The sequence below is a fragment of the Ochotona princeps genome, chromosome 7 (assembly GCF_030435755.1).
Source record: "Ochotona princeps isolate mOchPri1 chromosome 7, mOchPri1.hap1, whole genome shotgun sequence".
NCBI classification, from domain to species: Eukaryota; Metazoa; Chordata; class Mammalia; order Lagomorpha; family Ochotonidae; genus Ochotona; species Ochotona princeps.
Window position 1 is genome coordinate 54,355,106 of NC_080838.1, and position 27,597 is coordinate 54,382,702.

Here is a 27,597-nt window from a genome sequence, read left to right on the forward strand (position 1 = left end):
TAATTTGAGCAAAAGAATAATCTAACTAAATTGACCATTTTAAAAATACCTACACACATATAAAGGGAAAAACTTCATTTTAAGAGCTTCATATGCCATTGAATGTGAAGAATATTTTCGGATAAATGCATTTTAGACTGCTCTGTCATTGTATAAACACCACGAAATATAGTTGCACACATCCAAATAACACATAGCCACTACACAGCTGGTCCACAGGTATGAACTCTTGCCTTTGGGCTACAAAACTATACAGCTTGTTATCATACTGTACACTGTGAACAACTATAAGCAAATATTAAATACTTAAGAATATCACATATTCAAATATAGAAAAGGTACAATACAAATCAGGTATGAGGGAAAAATACTGGCACATCTGATTAACACACTCATTGTGAATGGAGCTTTCGGGACTTCGGGGATCAGCAAGTGTGAAGGTCTCAGACATTAAGTGCTGCAGACTTTATAAACACTGTGTTCTTAGGCTTCACTCCACTGATAGAAAGTATTCTTGTCTTAAACAATTAACTATAGCTTATTCTAACTTTTTAGTTTGTAACTATTTAATTTTAACTTTCTTTTTCATAATAATGACTTAAAGTGCAAATCGTACAGCTGCATAATATTTCTTTCTTTATATCCTTCTATATATATATATTTTGCTATTCTTATTTTGTTGTAACTTGGAGAATAAGTTTAAGCAAAGATGCAAACACATACATTCTGTCTTTCACAGCTTGTCTTATTTGGACTTCTTCAGAGTGGTACCATGTATCAAGCTATCTATTTGCCTTTTCCAGGATACCTCCTGCATGACTTGATTGAGCCTCTGTTAATGAAGTGTCATTTTTGAAAGCGTGTGAAAGATGGCTTGCTTGTTGATGATTGCCCACAAAGGAAGGGTGTGTGGAACAATAGGCAAGATTTTTAACTTTCAGTATTCTCCAACAATATGTATCCACTTCACTAGCATTGCAGTTAATGAAGATATCTTGCAAGAGGATCTGGATTTTTCATGATTTCTTAATGCTCCAGTAGTCCCTTAGCAGTGAGAGCAAACTGATGTGCTTGAAGGCTCTAGAGCTCTCACTGTGGCAGACAAGCCTGGTATCTGCAACATTTCCCCAAGCTTGCTTGTAATCTTGTTTCTAAAAACTTTGGAACTAGGCATGTTTTCAGACATCTAATTCCAGAATGGATGTCCATCCATATTTATTCTGACAATTTTCCTATTGAATCGAGTTAAATCAGTTATTGAAAATTCTTTAGTAGTCTTTACCTCAGCAGTTACAGATTCAATAGTCACCTCATTTTTAATGAAGAACAATTCTTGAATAATTTAAACCAACATGATAACATATCAGTGTAATCCTCTGCCTCATTGCCCCCACTGGGGACAGTTCGAGTCTAGGTTGTTTGATTTCCAGTTCAGTTCCCCTCTAATGGAAAGCAGCAGAGGATGTCCCAAGGCCTTGTGCACCTCAGCTAGGGGTTGAGGCAGACGATGCTCTTGTCTCCTAGCTTTTCTATAAGCCATTCCTGCCATTGTGGGACTGAATCAGTGGATGGACCACCCAGAGCCAGCAGTAAGTTGGAACCAGCCTTTGCTTTCAACATTGCAGACAGTGCTTACTTTGGTATAATCATCATGTCCCTGAGAGCAAGGTAATTCTGTATCTGGTCCTCTGTGCAGATTATTAGAGGATATTTCCACATCTGACTTCTGACATCCAATACTATTACAGCTTCATTCATGCTATTCTTAGTCTTCAAGATTTTTGTAATGGAATAGGATTTGTCTAATGAGCGACAATTATCCTTGATACTCACTATCACCCTTTCATCACTTAATTTTCTAAGAAATTTATTCATTTATTGAAGACGAATACCAACAGAGACCTATTTCTTTCAAATAATAGAAGCAGATTTTGTATGCTTTATAGCCATGAAAAAAATGTGTGAATATGAGACTAAATCATGCTATTAAGATATATGATGATCACAGACCTATAAGACTGCTGACAGCATAACACAATATAGGGTATTATAACAAAATATTTTAATAAGTGGAAAGATATGGTCTAGACTAAAGTAAAGCCATTATACAGTGAATACATAAATTAGTAACAGAACACAAATATACAAATAATGCATTACACAAAAATGTTATGATTTCTTCTATGTGATATATGAATAGAAGCTTTTCTACTCCATTGTCTGCCACCACATATGAGGTCCATTATTCAATAAATGCCACGAGGCCCGTATTTACTTGGAAAGATAAGAAAGTTACATATATAGGGTCTGACACAGTGGCTCAGTGGCTTGCTTTGCAAGCAACAGGATCCAATATAGCACCCATTTGTGTCTCAACTGCTCTAGTTCGCATCCAGCTCCCTGCTTGTGTCCTGGGGAAGCAGGAGACAATGGCTCAAAACCTGAGATCCTTGAAGTCATGGGGGATACCTGAAAGAAGTTTCTGGCTCCTGCGTCCTAGATACTGGCTAAGATTGGCTCAGCCCCAACTATTGTGGTCACTGGGGAGTAAACCAGGGGATGGAAGATCTCCTGCTTCTCTTTCACTTTGTAAATCTGCTTTTCCAATAAAAATAAGTAAAGCATAAAAATAAGCAAGGATGTAAGTAACAATCTGGCAAGAACACAAAACCTGGCCCTGATGTGGTAGCCTAGTGGCTAAAATCCTCACCTTGCACGCACCAGGACCTCCCATGCAGGTGAAGGGGCCAAGTCTTCGGACCATCCTCCACTGCTTTCTCAGGCCTCAAGCTGGAAGCTGGATGGGAAATGGAAAAGCCAGGGCGTGACTAGGCAGAATCATATGGGATTCTGGGTGTGCAAGGCTAGAATTTAGCACCTATGCCAATGAAGGCAGCCCAACAGTAGTTTTTAAATAAACAAACCTGACCACTAAGTTCTTAAATTACACAGCGCAAGTACATTGAGAGAACACTTGCAAAATACCTTCCAATTTGTTCGTAAGGTTGTTATATGTAATGTGACACAATGAAATATATAATTGATCCCTCAGGCCAACCATGGCAGCCTAATTGGCTAATTCTCCCCTTGCAGGTGACAGGATCCAATATGTCAGCTGATTTGGTCCTGGCTGCTCTATTTCTCATCCAGCTCCCTTCTTGTAGCCTGGCGGGGGGAACCACGAAAACAAAGAATGACCCAAAACTTTGGGAGCCTGAATTGCCAGGAACACACAAAGGAAATTCCTGGCTCCTGGCTTCAAACTGGTTCAGCTTCAGCAGTTGTGACCACTTGGGGAGTGAACCAGTGAATGGAAAATCATGTTCTCTGTAAATTTGCCTTTCTAATAAAAACAAATTTTTTTAAAAAAAAGAAATGATCCTTGAAAGTACAATCTTAATATGGCTAGATGTCTATCATTTTTATAGATATCACCATACATTTTAAAACATTTTATGGGAAGGGCAGATTTACAGAGAGAAGGATGCCATAAATTAAAACAAAATTAAGAGCCAGAAAGGCTTATGGGATTGGTCCATGTGCACACACTCCATAACAATTTACTGAATTGTTCATATAATATGAAATGTACACAAAGCAGCATTATCAAAAAGTCCAAGCAATATAACCAAGAAAGAAAAGGATGTGTCAGTACCCTCTGAAAAGTCACACTAGTCCTTTTCACTTATTATCTGCACACACAAAATTATTTCATAGGTGATTTGGTGCTTCAATTCTTAAGTAGTTTTTGTGCAAGAAATAGCATGACTTGTTTTGACCTGCAAGTTCACAGAAATAAAAAGAGCTACATAAAAAAAGAGGTACTCTGAGATTTACTGCTTGGAAGATCAATTGGTTACCACGAATTGTAGAGTATTGTGGAGAGAAAGAATGGCTAATAAGTGCTAAGTTACAGTTAGGTAGGAGAAATAAATTTGGGTGTTCTATTGCACAGCAAGATAATCACAGATAACAATAATGTGCTGTGCAGTACAAAAGCAACTGGAAGGAAGGATATTGCATGTTTTCAGTGCAAAGAAGTTAAAATGTTTAAGTAAATACTTCAACTGAATTTTAACCTCTTGCAATATATGAATGTATTAAAATGTCACAGGTCCTCCATATATCTGGACAACTTTCACATTTCAAGATTTTACCAAAAAGGAAATTGAAAAATACATATATATTACTATAAAAAGTGTAGAATTAGGATCATTTTTTCCAAACTATTCTCATAAAATTGTAATGGTTAGTCACAATATGCATTTGAAACCCAGTTTATAAATCATCTTAAAGTATTTACAAATGCATACACTGAATATTTTTATGATAAGACATAGCATTGGAATCAAGCCTATTCCATACCCTAAAAAAAAAAAAAATAGAACTTAAACAGAAAGTCAGTGCAGAATATACATAGGAGATTTTACAGAAGGAATACAAAAGAATATGAGATACAAAGTGACAAAAGCAACTTTTTCATTAAAATTAACCCAACAGATACTTTTAAGGAAATATTCAAATTGGCTTTACACTAACCTACTTCCTTACTCAACCTGTTTTATAATAAAGGAAAACAAAATCTTACTTATAATCTTATTATAACAGTCATACATAGTTTGAACCTAGTTTTCTAGTACTAGAAAAGGGTAGGCATACAGTTCAGTTGTAAGTTGCTACTTGAGGAATCAGTAAAACCATATCAAAGTGTAAGATTGAGCCGTGTCTCACATCAAATACAAATTCTCTGTAATGTCCATCATTGAAGACACTGAATGATGGGTATTTGAATCCATGCAATCCACATGTGAGATCCAGGCGAAGTTCCTGGATCTGGGTTTTAGACTTCCCCAGTCCTGGCTATGGCTTGTGGTGAGTGAACCAAATGACGAAAAATCTCTTTTGCTCTACAGCTCCCTCTCTTGGTCATGCTGCATTTCAGATTAAAAAAAAAAAAACTGTAACTATATATGTAATATAAGAGTAATTCAAAAAGTTTAGGAAAGGGAATTAAAACAGTGTTACTGCTGTGCAAAAATTTTAAACTGTATTTAAAAAGAGCATTTAATAACTTTATAAAAATAGATATTTTGGTGAAATTCAAGTAGATTTCAAGAAATTTTTAGATCCAAAGCATGTTTTCATTTTCTACGAATAGTTAAGAGTACCATCATCTGCGCATGCGCATGCAGTGAGTGTTGATTCTGTTTTTTTCACGGTCGTTCTGAATAGGCATTTCTGAGATTTGAAACTCAGAAGAACCTCATGGCTCCTGGCTTGGGATCAGCTCAGTGATGATCACTGAGAATATTTGGGGAGTGAACCAGCAGATGCAAACTTTCTGTATGTATGTCTCCTTCTTTCTTTTAATCCATGTTTTCTAATAAAAATAAATGGATGCAATGAAATCGCTGGAAGGTGAGATCTATGCAAAAATCATCAGTTCAATCAAAAATAAAATAGGTCAATTTATTTTATTGATGATTTGTGCAAACAAAAGTGAATACAAAGATTTGAAATATTCAATCTACAAAGTTTATTTATATTATTCTCCATTCTATGTGAATACTCACTTTCACTAAGGATAATTGGAACTTAATGAACACTAACATATATGAAACTTAAAAGTTAGTCTCAGCAGATTTTATAATCAAATAAGACTGGGAGACTACAAAGTAGCCAGAAAAAAATGTATGAGAAATGCTGCAATACATTGGTGTAGGTGACTAATTCTTTCAACAAAACAAAGCTAAACAAATCAATTATATCGAACTCAAAATCTTCTGCACAGAGAATTACATGATAAACAGAGTGGAGAGGTATACAACAAAATGGGGAAAATATTTGCAGTAACAAAATGTTTTATCAAGAATGTATCAGAGATCATAAAAACAACAAAAATGATAAAAACAACAAAAATAGTTCAATCAAGAAATATTCAAAGGACTTCAAGAGACAGATGTAAACAAATATGCAAAAATAAGAAAAAATGGTCAACAACTAGTTGACCATTAGTTATCAGGGAAGCGCAAACTGAAATCACAAGGGAGTATCACTTCATACCTGTCAGGGTGATGCTTTCTAAAAGGCAGTAGACAAAGCAATTACTGGAAAAGTTGTAGAGTGAGGGGAAGCTTTGTACACTCTTGGAGGGAATGTAAATTAGTGAAGCACCGTGGAAAAAAAATGTGGAGATGTCTTTAAAAAATTAGAAATAGAGCCCAGTGTGGTGGCCTAACGGCTAAATGTGCCAGGATCCCATATGGGCACTGGTTTTAATCCCGGCAGCTCCACTTTCCATACAGATCCCTGTTTGTGGCCTGGGAAAGCAGTTGAGGACGGCCCAAAGCTTTGGGACCCTGCACCCACGCGGGAGATCTGGAAGAAGTTCCTGGTTCCTGGCTTTAGATTGGTGCAACACCAGCCATTGTGGTCACTTGGGGAGTAAATCATCAGACAGAAGCTCTTCATCTCTTTCTCTCCTCCTCTCTGTACATCTGACTTTGTGATAAAAAACAAAATAAATCTTTAAACAAAATGGAAATAGACCTGTCTTATAATGCAGCAGTCACATTACTGACCATAAACTGGTAAGCATGAACACGCTCAGTTGGAGATACCTGCGTGAGCATGTAAGTAGCCACACTATTCAAAATAGCAAAAATAGTCACCCTAGTTACCCGTCATCAGGTTAAAAGAAAACGTAATATTTTAACTATAGGAAAGAATGAAATTCTAATGCATTAAAATTGATTCAACTGAAGGACCTCACATTGCATGAAGTAAGTCAGACATATGAAACAAACGCTGCATGTCTTTCCTTTTATGTAGGAGTTAAAATGTCAAAGGAAAGAGGTCAAAAACAAACAACAGAAATGCTTGTGTGTCAGTATTGCTGCAAAGACAGTTTTATCAAATATTGCTTTGTCAGAATAATGGTTAAGACTACTATACTGCCGTAGTTTTAATGGTCTGAAGGCCTTAAAAATGTCCTGTATATGAGTGGGATATTCATCTTTCCATCTGATTTCTGTTTGCAGACCTTCCTATATTCCCACTGAACTTTTTGCTTTTGTATTTTTTTTTCCAAAAATTGATGCCTCTATTTGTTGTAGGCTGAAGTTGTTGACTATAAATTTAAAAAGCGCCTTTTCAAAAAAAAAATGGGGGAGGGTAACTGGGGAGAAAAAGTGCTAGAGCGATAGCAATAGAAAGAAGGAAAGGAAAGGAGGGAAGAAAGGGATAAGAGAGGAAGGGAATATAATTCTAACCTTTCCATATATGAACTATACTGATCCTGATAATTTTATTAATATTACATTAACCTGAAAACAAAATATCGTATGATTAAAAAATTTTAAATAAACATAATTCAAAGTTAATAAACTGACCCACAGGAATTCTCACTCATCATTAATACTGTGCAATATGTTAAAAATAAAATGAATAATGTAAGTTTGTAACAATAAACAAAGTTGGCAATCCTGTCATGCGAATTTAGAAGAGGTTTATCACAAATCTTCCATTGGTACAATTGATTTCTTTAAAACATTCTGCCTGAGAAAAGAAATACATAAAATCCATGTCTACATGCATTTGAGAAGCGAAACTAATCTTAGTTTTGCATTGGAAATGGAGTCTAACAACAATTTATCTCTGTCACAAGTTGCAGGAATTCTAAAAAAAAAACCTCCACAAACCATATCAAATACATAATCATTTTAGTAATTTCAAAGTAAGAATCTAATCAAACTCTATGGCAATCAGGATCAAAACTCAACTGGGAAATGAACAAATTCCTAATTGGTGAAACATATCTACAAAATTCCTGAGAAAAATATATCTGATATTAAGGAGAAAGATAACTATATTTTCTAACATTATGCTTATTAAAGTATAAAGTTTAAACATCTAAACTTGTAAACTTGCAAAAATTCTGCCCAGAGCTTTAAGAGGCACTAAAAACAACAGCAGCATGTATGCGTATTAGACACATATGTACTCAAGAAAAAAAGAGAGAGAATGAAAAGAAGAAACATAGTTGCCACCACTGTGATGTTTTTTTCAAATAAATGGCTATGGAATCTAGAGAAGAATGTTTAGACATAAAATTAAACATTTTTTAAAAATTTAAATTATCATTAACATGTATGATCAATTTTATGTATCAATTATACTAGCACACGGGATGCCAGATACATGATTCAGCATTATTTGAGGTAGTGGCTTAAATTAACACACACTTATTTTGCTCAAAAGCTATAGAAAACTTGTGAAATTCTTCAGCCTGGTAAAACATCTAAAACATCCTTATTTTGGTATGGCTTGTTTGTATTTATTACCTGCTCGTCTCTGCTAGACTTTTACTAGATAGAGACTTTCTTGATTGAAATGACTGCTTTGCTCCAAATGATCTCTCCTAGTGAATAACATGGAATATAGATTAATAATTGTCTATATTTGTTTTTTTATTCTATATGTACATACAAATATATCAAATTTGTTAATATAATTATGTATTATCCATATATTATATTAGTCTCTATGCATTTATATGTGTAGATATATGTTGTGTATATATGAATTTGCATATAAATGTATATGTTAAAGACCAGGACATGAATATTTTGGATGCTATGCCTCAGTAATAATTATCTGTTTGGAAAAGTGAAAACTACAATGGCACAATGATTAAATTCACAGAAAATTTTGAAGCTACAAGTTGTGTATTGATAATCTGAGAGTGTAAAACCAAAATCAAAATGATTTAAAACATGACTGCTGCCTTGATACTCCACATATATAATTCACCACTGAGCTCAGGTGATGGGTCATTGTCAAAACAGAAAAGCATAGGCAAATTAAAATGACTGTATGAATTACCCGCTGGCTGGTTATAGAAGATGTGTGTGAACCGTGACGTTTTTCATTTTTTAAAAGTAGGACAATTCATTATGTGTATGCAAATATTCCAAGATTCAAATAAAGCAATTGATATCCATAACATTCCTCCAGTAAAATTTAAATAAAAGATAAACAATCTGGCATTGCCAAATGGATCACAAATAGAACTCTTCGAAAAAGCTGTTATTCTTCATTAAACTTGATTGCCCTGATGAAGGATGACAATGCGGTAAAAGGCTAAACAATCGTAAATATGTTACAACTTACAAAGAAATGTTATCAACGTTATCACAATTTGATTAAAATGCAGGAAACGATCCTTTGAACAAGCCAAAGGATAGTATTTCCGATTGAAGAAGAATTTGTATGAAGTGAAACTCCTTCACAAATATCCACAAATATAAATATGCATAAAATGGAAAGTACATAGTAAATACTGATTTTAGATAGAGAGCCTGTGTTTAGAGAGGGTCCACAATACACTGAATAACATTGCACTGTCCAATTTTGCCTATTCATAAATATAGTGTTCCCATATTTCAGAGGAATACTGAACATAACTCTTCTTTTTAACATTTATTTCTAATTTATTTGAAAAAGCAAAGCTGGAGGGATAGCATGAGAGGAAATGAGAGAGGGAGAGAAAAAACTCCCATCCAGTAGTTTTCTATTCAAGTGGCCACAGTGTTGAGGACTGAACCAGCCAAAAGCCAAGAACTCAGACCATCTTCCAAGTCACCCAAGAGGGTGCGTGATCAATGCACTTGAACCATCTTTAACTGCTCCCCCAGGCAAATTATCAAGGTGCTGAATTGCAAGTGGAATACCCAGGTCATGCACAAGTTCCAATGTGGATGTGAGTTTTGTGTGGCTGTTTAACCAGCCTTAGTCAAGTCTGTACCCCTACACACTGGCTGAATTCTTGCATTGTAAATGCACATAAGAACGTTCAGTTCTGGGTGGTAGTGTCCATCAAGACAGATAGCTGTATAGCACAAGAATACAAAGTAGAATTAAAGCATTTTAGATTAAATAGTACACTACCAAAATGTCAGTTCACCTGAAAGCTATGAATGTGACTTGATAAGGCAGAAGTGTCATTCAGACTTCACTTTCATAATGATCTTAAGATGAGATCACACAAGATTTACCAGATGAGTCCTAAACCTTATAAGTGATAGAGCCAAGATAAGATGATAGAGGCCAAGTGAGCGGTGATAGAAAGACTGAGGCAGACATTAGAGTGAGTTCAAGGCAAGGAGCTCCAAGAAGTCCCAGAAGCCACAGAAGCTGTTAGAGAAGTGCAGGACCAGAATATTGACCTATGAAGTAAACCAATCCTGGCAATATTTTGATTTTCTATTTCTAATAATGTACTTTTGTTACATTAACATACCTAACTTATTATGATTGGCATGGCAATCTAATTTTTTTAGAAATCATGTATCTCAAAATAAAAATATTTCATAGCTATAGATGTTATTGCTATACAGTCCTCATTATATTATATGAGACAACGGTGTAGATATTTAGAGCTGATTTTAAGTTATATTGAAGAGCTTAAACTTCTCTCCAAGCATAGCCTTTTATCAACAGTATGAATAGCTTATTGTTCTTAATTTTTCATCACAACAGGAAATAATATTGCACTAAGCACATTGGGGCACATGTAATTTCATTGTTCACAGTTTAATTTTAATGGTTTTTATTCCTAAAACACTATAATTATGGTTTTTGAAAATGAACTAGTGCTATTAACTTTATTGAAGAATAAATAAATAAAGATATATTCTCTATCACAATCTAAGACATGAGAATGAATTCCTAGGAGCTATCTTCTTACTTTTTTACTTTTTCAGTCAAAACTTGTCTTTCATATTTTAATTTGTTTTTGACATTTCATATCAGAACAATGTTAAATTTACAAAACCAAAATTGTAAAGGAGGAATATATAGAAATACTTTGTGTTCCTTGCTTGCTTTTTAAAACTGTTTCATGACGCAACTCTACATACTTTACTAATACATTTGTTGTTTTCATATCTTCATCAGGTTGAGATATCTCTTCTATTCTGTCATAATGTTTTATAATTTGATACTCATTCTCTTAACCTTTCTTGTTTCCATTGATCAACTCAGTCTCACCATAGATTTGGTTGCATTAATAACATGCATAGAATGCAATATTGACGACTGAATGTTGACTATCATATGTTGTTGACCCAAATAACTTAAGTTGATTATGTTTCCTCTCTCTTACATTTTTCTCACCTTATTGCTATCACTAATCAATGAGTATGTGTATATCACAATTTTCCTCAAATTTGCAAAGCCTCATGATATTTACACTCCTAGATTAAAATCAGAATGTTGGCTGCAACAGCCGTGTAATTTGAGACTCAGGATCCTATTCCAAGACCATTAGTTGTTTAAAAATTAAGTACTTTACTCTTTCCCTAAGACTATCCAGAAGCTTGCTTTCTCTTAAACAAGGAAAGTGTGCTGTTCCTAAATACCATTATAAAGTCCGTGCCCCATTAACCCTCCATTATAGCTGTACTAATTTACATTCTCACCAACAGTGTACACGTTTTCTGCATGCTCCTGCCAATTCTTTCATATTTTGGGTAATAACCCTTCTGAGTTGTGAGAGAATGTCTCACTGCAGTTCTGTTTTTGCTAATGATAAGTAATGCTGAGTATCTCCTCATATGTCTCTGCTTATTTTATCATGTTTATTGTGTTATATGTGTGTTTGTACATGCACTGAATTGAATAAGAAAAGTCTTTTATAAGCACATATGAGATCGAAGATACAATTCTTTCAGAACAAACTTTTGAAATCCATTCATAGCTTTTCTATAATAAAATTGTTCTATAGACATATGGGCTTTTCATATATGTCTCTTTTTATAGTTGTTGACATAAAGTTTGCTTTTTCTGATACAAAGCTAGCTTCCCTGTTCTCCTCTCCTTACTGATGGTTTTTACTTACTGATGATTTTTCTGCAGCGGTATGATGCTCTGGATTCTTTATTTTTTTTCTTTAAAAAATGTTTATTTATTCACTTGTACTCACTTGAAATGCAAGAGTTACAAAACGAAAAGAGAGAGAAATTCTCGCATCTCTCAGTTTACTCCCCAAATCTCCACGAGAGCTGGTGATAAGCCAGGCTAAACCCAGTGCCTCAGGACTCCATATAGGTCTCCCACATAGGTGGCAGCAAGTCGAGTATTTAGCTATCTCTGCTGCTTTCGAGAATGTATTAACCAGAAGCTGGTTTGGAAGCAATATGACCAGGTTTGAACTATGTGTTTAGTATGGAATTCAGAGACCAGATTAGAAGTTTAACCATAATCCACTGCATCGCAATGTCCACCCCAAAGCCTTTCAAATTTTCCTTGGTGCTTCTGTTGAATAATTTTATCTTGGTACTACCTGAGGTACAAAGTGTAACATCTGCATCCTATTTCAACCTAATAACAGATTCAATTTGATTGAGCATTAATCTACATTTATACTTTCCTTTGGGTATATGTTTTTAAGTTTATGTCATTTTATTTTTTCTTAATGGTTTGTTTTTATTTTTATTGGAAAGTCAGATATACAGAGAGGAGGAGAGACAGAGAGAAAGATCTTCTGTCCGATGATTCACTCCCCAAATGACCACAACGGCTGGTGCCGCACTGATCCAAAACCAGGAGCCAGGAACTTCTTCCAGGTCTCCCACGCGGGTGCAGGGTCCCAAGGCTTTGGGCTGTCCTCGACTGCTTTCCCAGGCCACAAGCAGGGAGCTGGATGGGAAATGGAGCTGCCGGGATTAGAACCGGCGCCAATATGGGATCCCAGCACGTTCAAGGCGAGGACTTTAGCTGCTAGGCCACTGTGCCAAGCCCAGTTTGTATCATTTTAACAAGAAGCCCTTGAACGTGAATTTAAACTGTGACATTTAATTATGAATGCATTAATGTTTTCTGTCTCCATACTGAAGTGTTTTAACTGTTATGAAAGTAATGCAATATTCTGAACATGGCTATTTTACTTGCCACTGATTCCACTGTATTCACTTCTCATGTTATTAATTAGCAAATGTTTTTGTTTCACATTAAAGAACTCATTTTAATGATTTCTGACAAGCACCTCCATGGGGAAGAATTACCTTTTCTTTATATGAGAAATGTTGTTTGCTTGTTTTCTCATTCTGAAAGATAGTTTTTTTTTTTATAAAGTAATCTCTGAACTGGTAGGATTCTTTCCCCCTTCCTTTTGGCTTTTAGTGCATTACACCACTACCTCTTAACCTACAGGTTTTCTGATGAGAAATCAATCAATTGACACTCCATGGGCACTTGTTTGTACATGTTATGTTTCTTGTCTATTTGGGGGGGTCAGATTTTTTGCTTTTGCTTTGATATTTTCCAAAGAGAAAAATAAAGACGGAGAGAAAGATCCTCTGTCTTCTGCTTCTGTCCCCTGATAGCAGCAAGGTTCGTTGGTTGGTGAGGACAAACTAGGGGGTGGGAACCTCTAATGAAACACAACCGAAGTAAGGGTTTATCAAGACACAATATCCAAGTATTCAAAGTCAAATTCAGGGTGTTTGGCATCATGATTAAGAAGATCCCCGGGAATGCTCACACTCCGTATTGGAGTGCCTGGATCCACCTTTGTGCTCCACTCTAGCTCTCAGATTTGTGCTAATGGAGACCCAGAGAGTTGGAATGTGGTAACAGTAGATGGGGCTTCATCAGGCAAATGGGAGATTCGGAGTCAAGTCCCATCTTCAGGCTTTGGCTTGACTCAGTACTAGTTATTGCAGGTTTTGGGGAAGTAAGTCATCAGACGAGAGATCAAAATCTCCCTTTTTTTTTCTCTTTCAAATATAACTAACTAATTAACTAACTGATTAATTAATTAAAATTTAATGCCAAGGGTTGGCGTGGTGACATAGTGGGTAAGGCAGTGATGGCAGTATGCCTGGTGGCAGTGTGCAATGAGGGTACTAATACTTGTTCCATTCATTCCACTTGTGTTCGAACTCCCAGATGATTTTCTGTATAAACTAACATATGGTCTCTTCCTATTTAGACACCCACCACAGATGTGGGAGATATGTATGAAGTTCCCACTCCTTGGGAACAACAGTCTGTGACAAATGTACATGATCCTAGGAAATGTGTGGCTAGTGACTCTAACCCTGTAAGGATAGAGTCACAGTAGCATTTGGATTGGGTTGGTGGCTGTTCTGGTTATTTTGCTTCTGGGTGAAGCAGATCTAGCCTTTGAGTTTGTTTTCTTTGCTTATTATTCCTCCTCCACCCCCTCCTCCTCAGTATTCCTCTTCCTCTTCTTCTTTGTTTTGTTCTGGGTACCTTTTGATCGTTCTTTTCCTTGATACATTTTTTTAGGTTTAGGGATCCCCCTCCATCTCCCATTCCTCCTTCCCCATCACTCCCCACACACAAGGTTTCCCCCCATATTATTACAAATATAATAGTCTTTCAACATCAGTCACAAGTCCAAACTTCTGCTGTTTAAATGTATCATGACATTGTAGATGTAGACAATGGTGGAAGTCTAGCATCCTATACTCAGGGAATATTTAACAGTTTCATTGTGAGTACACATTTTATTCAGAAATAGAAATACATACTATAATATATCTTCACTTCCCAGTATGTTAGTCTCCCTTTCACAGTTCATTTATAAGAATATTTGTATATGCATGTTTAATTATATATCATGCAATATATATGATATATATGATATATATGATATATATATCATGCAATATATATATATGTGTGTGTGTGTATGTATTGCATGAGTTCCTGTTAAATGTAGGGGTATATGAGTCTTTGCCTGCATAGAATCACTGGTAACAGACTTGTTAGCTGAGTGAAGCAACTGCTTAAATTCCTGGCTTAACCAGTAATAGCCCCTATGCCTTCTGAAAGTCTATGTAGTAGTAAAGGGATATCTTCCCGAGTAGTAGTGTTGAGGCAGGACACGAAATTAACTTGACTAGAGACTTAGGCTAGTTTGAACTTTAAAGTATAATTCTGAAGATAATCAGCTCACTTTGCAGGTGGGGCCTGAATTAACTGGCATTTTCATCCAGTTTAGAGACATATGGCAAAGATCAATGTACTGGTCACTACAACCTTTATGACATTTCTTTGTTTCTACCACACTTTTACCTCCAAGGTTTCCATGTAATAATGTTCAGAAGTTGGCCTCCTGGAAGCATCTCAGACACTGGGGAAGCTTGATGACAATCTCTCATTCTCTTTCCTTCTGTAGAAACCCCGGTCCAGGGGGAATGCGTCTGGTGTTGTACCACCTTGCAGGATGGAGAGTTGTCTTCATATTATTTCATAGCTGTCTTCATATTACTTGTTCTTCTAATGTGGTTTTCCTTTATGCTGTATATAATAAGCACATCTCAGATTTATTTCCTAATATATGTGTGTGTGTGTGTGTGTGTGTGTGTGTGTGTGCGTGTGTGTGAGAGAGACTTTGCAGATATCTAAATTCAATTTGATTATTTTTTTACATAAAATTAACTGGACTCATAGAATCTTGTTTTTGGATAATCTTGTTATCCCTTTATGAAAGGACTGCATTGCATAAATGTTACATCATTAAGAAATGAAGCTTAAAGTAAATCCTCACAATGTTCATGTAAGAATATTTTTCTCTAGCGTATGTGCTCTTAAACAACAAATAAGATAATGATAGATTACAGGAGATTCCGTGGATTCACAAGAGCTCGGCAGATTAACTATTTGCTTAGAAGAAGGTCATTTGTGGACCTGCTTGCTGAGCATTTCTCATTCACTAGGTTCAATTCAGAAATAAAAAGCTATCACTGAATTGCTACTCGTTTTTGGGATTTCAAATGGTAAACCATTAAAAACTAATTGAGAATTCATAGGACACATCTTTCTGACAGACTAATAGTTTGATGCAAATATGCCTTTGCTTTGTAGACTAAGTTCATGAAAAATAATTGGACCAGTCCATCTGACACCAGCTTTAAAGAAAACCATAATGATAAAAACCTTCAATTGATACTTAAATCCATATGAGAAGTTTTTCAGAATTACCTTCTCCCAAATATGAAAAGGCAAGAATAAAATTGTTTCTCCTCAATCTTCACTATTTTATTAAAGTTGACAAATTGTAGACAAATATTTTAAAAATAGACATGTTAAATCATTATTTTGTCTTGACAAAATTGTATCAACTAAAGGTGTCCTCAGGTCACCTTTTAATTTTAATATCTGACTTTTAAAAACTTACAAATAATAGTTTATGTTATGGAGAAGAGTGTCATATTTTGATATAAATTTATATTGGGTAATGATTAAATTATTCTGATATACTTGGATAACATACCACTCACAATGTTTTTGTGACTCGAACACTTCAAACCTACTGGTTTAGCAATCAAAATACATGTTTTGAGCATATTTGTCACATTCTGTTAGATATATTTTTAACTCTTTATTTTTTAGTTTTTATGATACAGTTCCATAGGCTGAGGAATTTCTCCTTCCATCCACACCCTTTTCTCTCCCCTACTGATTTTCCTTTTATGGGTGCAATAATATAGCCCTTCAACAACAGTCATAATTCCATCATTCTGCTATGAAAGGTTATCCTGACATTGTAGATATGGACAATGCTAGAAAATAAAGCATCATACTGTCTAGGTATATTTAATAGTTTCATTGAGATTCCACATTTTATTCAGAAGTACAGATGCGTACTTCAATATATTTTCACTTCTCCTTATGATATACATTTAAAACTTAATATTGCTTTCCTAACTAAAAACATGTACAATTGAAAAACATACCTCATCTCACTTCCCCAAGCTCTGAAAGATGATGAAAGTGCAATTAAATATGAAATTAATTTCAAAAGTTCCTTGCACTAATATAAAAAGGTATTCCTTGATCCCATTTTTCATACACATTTTTTGTTCTGTTTTATATTATATTTTCAAAACCCATTCATCCTTTAGTGAACAACTGTTTAGTTGTTCCTGCATCTTCACTATTGTAAATAACACTGCAAAGAACATGAGAGTATATATGCGTATTTATTATATTCATTTCAATTCCTTTGAATCCCATGTCAAGTGTGTACTGCTGGCTCTTATGATAAAATTGTATGAGTTTTATTGCGCTCCAAAAACTCATGCTATGGTTTAATTATAATTTAAGAGATGGAGTCTTTGAGAGGCAGATAGACTTATGAGAATTCCACCCTCTCAGATCTATTTGATGCCTTAAAAAATGTTTTCGAAAGTGAATTCTCTCTCTCTCTTTCACTCAAGTTTTTTTTAACTCTTTAACACTTTTAACACATGTAGAATAACATTACTCCCTCCTTGTGCTGAGTAGAGGTGCATCACATCGAAATTAGACACTGGGTTCTTATTAACATGCAAATTGCCAGTTTCTTAATAACTTAAATCCTAGTTCCCAGAACTGAGGGCAATAGAATTTTAAATTCATTTTGAATTATCCAGTCTGCAATATTCTGTTTTAAAAGTACAAGTGAACTAAGATGTATGGTAATTCAATTTTATTTTCAGCTTCTTAAAGGTACTCCATAATATACAGACTTTCAAGTGGCTGCGAAAGTCTACAATCCCACCATTAAGGGAACAGAGTACGTTTTTTCCACATGCTCACCAGCAGGTGATAGTAGAAGGTTCCTATATTCAAGCCCTTCTCAGCAGAGTGCTCAGGTTCTCAGAACCTCAATGTGCTTTTTATTTGTATTTCCCTTATTGCTCGGGGCCTGAGCATTTTTTAATGTCTGCTAGCCATTTGAATGTGTTCTTTAAAAACAGCTTGCTCATTTCCTTCACTCATTTCTTAACTGATTTGTTTTGCCATTGCATTTCTGAAGCTCTTCGTAAATCCTGGGTATTAGTCCTCATATGCTGTGTAGTGTGCAAAATTTTTCTCCCATCCTGTTGTTTTGCCTCTTTGCGGTAAGTCTCAACTGCTGTACAGAAACTTGTAAGTTTGATGTGATCTTTTTAGTCTATTCTGCATTGTACTGCCTGTGCAGTTACTTTCCTGGAAAGGCTTTGTCTATGCCTGTATCTTGCAGAGTGTTTCCTACATTTTCTTCTAATAGTTTGATGATTTTGGAATGTAGATTTAGGTCTTTGGTCATTTAGATTTGCATTTGTATATGGTGAAAGGAAGGGATTCTGTTTCTTCTATATGCAGCTCTCAAATTACTCCAACATTTGTTAAAGTAATCAACCTTTTTCCCTGGGATGCTTTCCATTGTTTTGTTGATTAGTTGACTGTACCTGTGTGGGCTGTCTTCAGGGGTTTCTACTGTGTTGCATTGATCTTCCTCTGTCTTTCTGTACTAGTACCAGACTGGGTTTTTTTTTTAAGCATTATTTATTTTTATTACATTTTTTTTATTTTTATTACAAAGTCAGATATACAGAGGGGGAGAGACAGAGAGGAAGATCCTCCATCAGTTGATTCGTTCCCCAAGTGGCTGCAATGGCTAGAGCTGAGAAAATCTGAAGGCAAGAGCCAGGAACCAACTTCAGCTCTCCCAAGCGGGGGAAGGGTCCCAAGGCTTTGGACTGTCCTTGATTGTTTTCCTAGGCCACAAGCAAGGAGCTGGATGGGAAGAAGGGCCACTGGGATTAGAACCAGCAACCATGTGCGATCCCGGCAGTTCAATGCATAGACTCTAGTCACTAGGCTACCATGCCAGTCCCCTAGAATGTTTTTGATGACCACTGCTCTGTAGCATGTCTTAAGATCTAAAATTGTAATTCCTCTGACTTTTTATTTTTCATGGCAGCTTTGGCTATTTGCGGTTTCATATAAATTTTCCTATGTATTTTCTGTTTCTGAGAATTTTGTTCAGATTTTGAATGAAATCTGCCTTACTATCACCACTACTACTGCTACTACTACTGACAATAATAAGTGACATAAAAGATGAATTGTCAATTTGGGTATCAAAACTCTCCACATAATACAACTTTATTTATAAACACCAATTAGCCTCTGTATGGCAAGCTAAGTGAGGTGTCCAGAATGCAGAATGCAAGGAAACAAAAGTTCTCTCACAATGCTAATCTCTTAAGATGTAAAAATAATCAGTTTTTAGAAGCTTTCAAAAAGATTTGGCTAATTAGGTGTGAAAAATGGCAAAACCCCACATGTATGTAAATGAGGCAGAAGCATATAGTATTTGTAATAATACTCAGTGGCAAACCTTCCCATTTTTAGTGGTTTGGAAAATACTCAATACTTAAAGTCACATAGTTGGAAATCAATAAACCTATTGTGATGATAACAACATAATCTGTTTAATGATATTCTAATGCCAAAGGAAAGTAATTCAGCAATGGGAGTGAGATAATTTGAGTTTTTATTAGTATGCACAGTTTAATTATAATTTTTGACACTCTTACTCACATAAAATTTTTAAAAGCAGTATTATTTTTTTGGAACTTCTCACTTTGTAATGTTAAACATAATTTAACTGGAAAAAAGTATCCACAGATGTCCTAGTATAGTTTCAACTTTACTAGATCACTTATTTGAGAAGAATAGAATCAATTTGAACAGCTTGAACTTATGCATGAATAATATATTATTTCTCAACTTTTTGATAGATGTATTAGAGCAACAAAGATCTTTATTCCTAAAAGTTAGAGACTATAAACTGCTTATCAACTGATTATTAAGAAAAAATAACCGTAAAAAAATAGAGCAGACTGTTGAATTTCCACTCAAAGAAATAAAAAGCAAAAAAGTCTTTGGTTTTTCATCAGTTAAAAGATACATTAATATAGAAATAAGTTCAAGATACACATTATGGTGCTGTGCTGATTATCCACAATGGTTTAAACGTTTTACCATTTTGATATAAAAACATTTACTGAGACCTTTTAGTTTGGATAACTGAAAAAATGAGATAAAAGCTAATTGCTAAAATAACGTAAGCATTTGTTATGCAGATAATATCATTTGACAATTATTTAATCTAAAATTATAACTCTTGGAAACATACATTAGAAAATGACTCATGTGTGTGCATTCATCCAGTAACAGAAAGCAAATACAAAATGATAGATCCCAATACCTTTTAATCACTTCTAAATTTAAGTTGATACAAATTTTTAAAAAAATTTACCAAGAGTAATTTCGAATATTTGCACAACAAGTTCCAAGTTGGTAACATTCTTTATCCGCATAGTTCATGTAAGTTGCAAGCAACACTAAAAAGATGTCCCTAAAATCAAGACAATAGTTTTATAAACAGCCCATTCTGCATATTTGCCCTACATTCCAGTAAACACAATTTTTTTTTCAGTATTAGGAATACTTCCATCTATAATGATATTCTGTGGAGTGGCAAATGATTGAATAGAGTTGACCTAGTTTTATGTACAGGTGTATTGCAGACTCCTTTGTTTAGCAGCATTCCATTTGTATCCTAGCCCCAGTTCTCTATATCATTAAATTAGCATAGTATAGAGCTTTTCACAACTCTGTTTAATTGAATTTGTGCTTTCATTTCTCCTTATTTCTTCTTCTTGCTTGTTTGTTTGTTTATTTTATCTTTGATGTAAATGTTTTTGGATTGTCTAAAGGGAAAGATTATTGCTTCATTTTTGGAATGAACAACTTTTCTTCAAAATTGCCTGTAGTTTTGTACTAAAGAAACACAGAGAGTGATAGCAAATGCAGAGAGAGAGATCTTCCGTCCACTGGTGTTCTCCAAATACCTTAAACACCTAGAACTGACCCAGGCCAAAGCCAGAAGCTGGAGACCCAAGACAGGAACCCCATGAGTAGAGGGAATCTTAGTAGCTGAGTTACCTCCTGCCGCCTCCCAGCATACACAGGAGCAGGAGGTAGGAAATGGAGCCAATACTTAGACATAGAAACTCCAACAGTGGAGTTACATGCTCCAAGTTATTTTTAACCCAGGGTCCAATGCCTGCCCTCTAAATTTCTGAAGATTACTTAATAATTTATGCATAACCCTTAATTTCTTAAAAGATTTTTGTGAATCTTTATAATAATATTTCTGTCATTTTTACAATTTTCACTTATGGGAGAAACAATGTTAAGTTACTGTATTAATTCTGTTGGGTTATAAGTTAAAGTATTTAGTAGAGGTTATTTGGAAAATGCTAAAAAAAAAAGCCTGGAAGATGAAGCTATAATTAAGAATTCATATTCGAAACACACAGCCAACAGTGGGATTGCGGGGTCACATGACAAATCTAGTTCTAGTTTTTGCATATTTTTAAAATAACTTCATATTATTTTCTACAGTGGCAATCATTGCTTGAAAGAAATACCTGCTTTATCATATGTATCACATACATTAATATCTGAAATACTAAAGGATATGTGTTATATATTACATATGCATAAATGAATAGTATTCAGTTTTACAAAGAAACTAAATCCTTTTCCTTTAATGCTTACCAAAATGGCTGTGTTTGGAGGACATAATTTTGAGTGAAATAAGGGTGATAATTAATGACAAATACCATCTGTTCTCCTTTATTATGTGGAAGCTAATCTCTTTTATTATTAAAGATAGAAATTCTTCTGGTGTATCACTTCTGCAGCAGCTATAGTGTTTCGAAGAAGAATTGTTACCTTGCTTTTAAATCTGCCAAAAAAGCTGATATGAATTATATTCTATAGTTTTAATGATTTTATGACTACTTGATTATTGTTTCTAACTTTGAATCCTGTTTCAGCTAGCTTATGGTCATTTTACTTTTTGTGCCTTAAGATCTTTTTCTGGTAGAATTATCAAACCTTTGACTATATTATAAATTTAAAAATGTTATCTCAGGGTCGTGATGCTCTAGCCTAGCGGCAAAAATCCTCACCTTGCATGTCCAGGATCTCTTACTGGTGCCAGTTCCTGTCCTAGCTACTCACTTCACATTCAGCTATCTACTTGTGGAGTGGGGAAGCAATCTAGGATGGCCCAATGCCTTGGGACCCTGCACCCAAGTGGGAGACCCAAAAAAAGCTCCTGGCCCTGCGTTTCAGATTGGCTTAGCTCCAGCCATTGGGGCCATCTGGGGCTTGGATCAGTGGACAGAGATCTTCCTCTCCATGTCTCCATCTCTCTGCGTATCTGCTTTTCCAATAAAAAAAATAAGTAATTTTTTAAAGTGTTATCTCAAAAATAACAAAGAAAATATAAAGCCTAAATAAAAGGGGCCCACATGTTAGGAAGAGCTTGAGGGCAACTCGTTTTGGTGAACTCGTTTACCTTCATAGAGGCAGCTACTCACACACCAACAGCTAAGGAAGCCTAGGGAGAGACCAGAATCCCTGGTTTTGCTACAGCAAGAAGAAAGGATCCTTATGTTGTTAACTATGTGAAATGTATTCACAACATGTAAAACAAATAAATTAAAATAAAAAGAAGTTTTAAAAATAAAGAGGAAGAAGAATGAGAATATTTAAGAAAACATTTCCTACTAAAAGGCTGCAGTTCAAGTTTGTCTCTGGCTCCTGACTCCAGCTTAGCTCCTAATGCTGAAATGATGTTGGTTCATGTCAGCGGCAACTTGTGACTCACAAGGGAGTTGATTGTCCAACTCCCAGCATCAGGCTCTGCTGTGGAGCCATTCCAGGTACATAGGTAAACAATGGATAACGAATGTCATATTGTTTCACTGTTTTTCTGCCTCCATGCCACTCAGATAAATAACATACAAATCATAAGACAAAGTACCACTAGAAGCATTATAATAAATGGAATTTTATGGGAAAAACGGTAGCCTTCTTAGAATTGTATCTATGAGATACATGAAATCTGTTCTCTTTATATTTTAACAAAGATTTTAAATGGAACCTGTGAAACATGTCTAGCTGTGTGCCAGAGCATATATATTGCTAACTTGGAAGGTTCAATTGTTAATTTTTTAGAAATTTTTAGAACATATTGATAAATATCACTACTATTAATGATTAAATTGTATATAGATATAACCCCTTAAATTATCTCAAAGATTAAAACATTTATTGTAAATACTCAAAGAATCCACTAACCAAAGATTAGACACAAAATACTGTTGTTTACTAGCAAAATTCATTGTATGATTAATAACAATTATCTGCTAAGACTTTCAATATGTTCTTCACTTGATAAGGTGTTTCTAATCAAAACGCAGCAATAATGAAATGCAAAAAGCCCTACTAGAGAATGGGCGAATGATCTGAATAGAGAGCTCTGAAACAAAGGTATCTATGGGCCTGGCGACGTAGCCTAGTGTCTAAGGTCCTCGCCTTCCATGTGCCTGGATCCCATTATAGCGACCGGTTCTAATCCTAGGGGCTCTGCTTCCCATCCAGCTCCAAGCAGTGGCCAGAAAAGCAGTCGAGGACAGCCCACATGGGAGACCCAGGGGAAGCTCCTGGCTTTGGAATGGCACAGCTCCGGCCATCGCGGCCACATGGGGAGTGAATCAGTGTGTGAAAGATTTTCCTTTCTGTCTCTTATCCTCTCTGTATATCTGACTTTCCAATAAAAATAAACTAAGTCTTATAGAAAACCAAAGGTTTCTAAGTGGCCAAAAATGAAACAAATAAATTGTGAGGCATAATTGTGATTTTGGAAATCCCTAGCATCAGTGCAATGAGGTACAAATGTAAGTGTCCACGAGCAAGGCTGCACTGGGAAAAGGCAGATATAATACATTCTGATAGGATGTACAGAACCTGATTCCCCACTCCAAAGAATGTAAAATTTTACAGCTACTGGGGAAAACACCCTGCAAGTCTTTCAAAAGTTATATAATAACCATTAATAACCACCTCTCGCCTTTGTGAATATAAATAAAAATGCATATCTATACAGTTTGTTCACAAATGTTTATAATAGCATTGGTCATGATATCCAGAGTGGAAACAAATCATTATGCGTCTACTGACGAATTAATAAATGAAACTTGTTGCATCTATATAATGAAATATTAGTAATAAAATACAAAATACTGACACATGCTACAATATGGATAGAGTAAAAAAAGCACAATATTATAGAACTCTGCAAGAAAAGGCAATGCATTTGTGTAATAGCATTTATTTAAAATTTCCAGAGCAAAGAAATATTCACAGAAATTCAGTTAAGCATGTTCAGAGGCTGGAGAAAGGCAGAAGGCAGTCACTGCTAATTAGTATGGAATTTCTAAAAATTAATTGTGTGATGATTGCACAACTTTGACAGTATAGAAAACTCTTAATTGCAATGAGCAAAGCTACATTGAAGATATAATATATCACAGCAAAACTGCTACTTTAAAGTAATTACACTGAAATAGTACCGTTGGAAACCTTAAAAACAGCCACAAAAGACCAATTGTGGAGAAAGAAAAATAATCTCTCTTGGAGCAATGTTGCTTCTTTTAGCAACTGTAGAATAAAGGTGAGCAGTTGATACAATTCTAGATCTGAGTGCTATTTAAGAAACAAAATATGACATATTCCTTTTATAAGAAGTATAATCTGGGACCTGGCATGATCACTTGGTTGGTTAATCCTCACCTTGCACGTGGTAGGATCCCATGTGGGTGCAATTTAGTGTCGTGGCTATTTCACTGCTTATCTATCTCCCTGTTTGTGGTCTGGGAAAGCAGTAGAGGATGGCCCAATGCCTAAGGACCTTGCACTCATGTGGGAGACCAGGAAGAAGCTCCTGGTTTCTGTCTTTGGATTAGTTTGGCTCTGGCTCTGGTGGCCATTTGGGGAGAGAACCAGCAGATGGAAGATCTTTTGCGGTCTCTCCTCTCTGTAAATATGCCTTTTCAATATAATAATATTTAAAGAAGAAAGAATAGACTGTATTTTATATAGAGAAAAAGGATATCTCTCCCGCACTTAAAAAAAACAAAAGGATCCTGTAATGTATTAAACTTATATTTTATTTTATTTGTAGAAGTTTATAACAATGAATAAGACTTGGAATGAATATTTTGTTCATTTTTTATTTGCTCAGTAATACTGATGTTTGAAGACTATATGAAAACACTATGCTCAATATGATATTAGGTGCTTGTTAGGGAAAAATAGAGGAAGTGCCAAAATGAGGGAAAAAATAATGGAACAAAAATTAAAGAGAAATAAAATCTGGATGAGTGAAAATTGTGATAAAATTTTGTGTTTTATTACCAGTTTTCCTAGTTCTGAGGTTGAAAATTTACTGCCCAATATTTTGTTATAGCAGACCAAGATTCTGAATATATAGTGAATGGAGCCATCACACAGACAAACAAAGAAAAGTTGTATCTATTAATATAATAGTAAATTTGTACGTAAGATCTTTTTATAATTATTTTAGATACAGAAATTCTTATCTAATCAGCTTTCCTTTTTTATTATTGAAATTAGTAAAGAATATCTGTAAAAATTGAGAACAAAAAGTGGTCAAATTCATCAAGTATGCATTGCTTGAAATTAGATATGGTTGATTCTGTAGATAGGTGATCAGTGCTATTTGCAGATTAGATGTCTGAGGGCAACATGAAGTCTGTTATATGGTGCAATACAATGCTATCTTATTTTCATATTTGCTTACTATTGCCCATAATTAGTGAATCACAAACTATTAAAAAAAATCATGAAGTGAAAAAACAAAGGGTAAAGGTAATGTTTTATGACATGTATTTCTTTTTAAATGCTTTAATTATTATTTAATTATTTTATTTCGATAGTATTTACATAGTTGATTAGGACAGAAATTGTTAAGGGCTACAGGAAAGTGGCTAACACCATTGTTTCCACATTCTCTCTGTCTCTCTCTCTCTGTCTCTCTTTCTTTTTCTATATCTAGCTTAAGGGGGAGATATGACATCTATTTCTACCGAATATATGTCCACAAAATAGATTTGACTGATAATTGGAGAAGCCCAAATAGCTCAATTGATCAATACAATTAAAGAAATAATTTGTAAGGTGACAAACATGGATGAAGGGTCTCAAACATAAATGAGAATTTAGACAGTTATGTAGCTTCACCGACATCCTTAAAGAGCAATTAAAATTTGAGAGTAATAAGTGTTGACAAATGTCTTTTATTATTTGAAAGAGTTACAAAGAGTGAGAGAAACAGAGAAAGAGGTCTTCCATCCTCTGGATCATTCCCTGAACGAGTGAACCAGGCCAAAGCTAAGAGCCAGGAGCTTCAGGGTTTCCCGCGTGCAAGGACTTAGATCAGTCTCCACTGCTTTCCTAGGTCGTTATCAGGAAGCTGCATCAGAAGTGGAGCAACCAAGGCAAGAGCTGTCATCCATTTGGGATACCAGCAATCCAGGCAGAAGGTCAGCCTAATATGCGACATTGCTGGCTCGGATAAATATCTCATTCCAGATTCCTTAATAACGGAACTTGAGATATGCAGATGGCAATGTTAGTAACTTCTTTAAAGAGGTTGTGACATCATGATTAAGAAAAAAAAAGGAGACGAAGAAGAAGGGAAATGCTAGATACATTGTGAAGAGCAGATGCAGTCAGTCAGGTACTAGGCCTAGTCCAGTCCTAGGATGAGATATGGCTAGTCATTGATTTCAAGCTTCTTTGAGATTCCGATGTGTAAGTGATCTGACCAATGTTTCGTTACATTCACTAAAACATAACATTGGAAGATAATAAAGATTGATCGGGCACTACTTATTAACCACAAAGGTATATGTACTTCATCTCATAAATTACACTTCTTGAAATATTAACTACATAAATACTATCCTTCATCATGAAGAGAAAAAAAATAAATACCAACAATTACTGTAAGACGTGGAAGAAAAATAATAGAATGCCTACATCTTAATACCCAGAAAGTATGGATATGTTACCTTAGGTGGAAAAGGCAGCAAATGGAGTTAAGATGATTAATCAAATGATATTAAAATAGATGACTAATAGCTATGTGTGCCAAGTTTAATCACACAGTCCTTTAAATGTGAGAAAGGAAGCAGAGGAGCCAGAGTTAGAGTGATATGGGATATGAAGGAGTATCCCTATCATACCTGTGTTTGAAGATTGATTGCATGTATGAGTCAAGAATGAAAGCAGCCCAAGTTACTGCCAAAAGCTTGAAAGCTGAGTCTCACTTACAGCTTCAGATCAGAACTATGGATTAGGTAGAAACGGTTTATCCCGGTGAGATTCTTTTGCTATTTCTAGCTTCCAAATGGAAAGATGATAAGCAAATAAAACATAACACACTTTTCTGTACAAGTTTGTGGCATCAGTCATAGAAAACAGACATGATTACTGAATCATCTATAATCAGAAGAAATCATATGGATGGTGCAACAAATATGGAATACGAGCAGAAAACGAAGTCTGTGATGTGTCTAATAATTTTAACCTGAACACATGAGAGACAGTGCAATAATACAGTGAAGGATATTGAAAGAAGAACTGATTAGACTTGTTTGTTTCATTAGCTAGAAAGTTTTCAGGCCTGGTGCACTAGATTAGTGGCTAAAGTCCTAGCCTCAAATGCGCAGGGATCCCATACGGGTGCTGGTTATAATCCTGACAGCTTCGCTTCCCATCCAACACCCTGCTTGTGCTTTAGGAAAGCATAGCCCAAAGACTTGGAATCCTGCACCCAAGTGGGAGACCTGGAAGCAGTTCCTG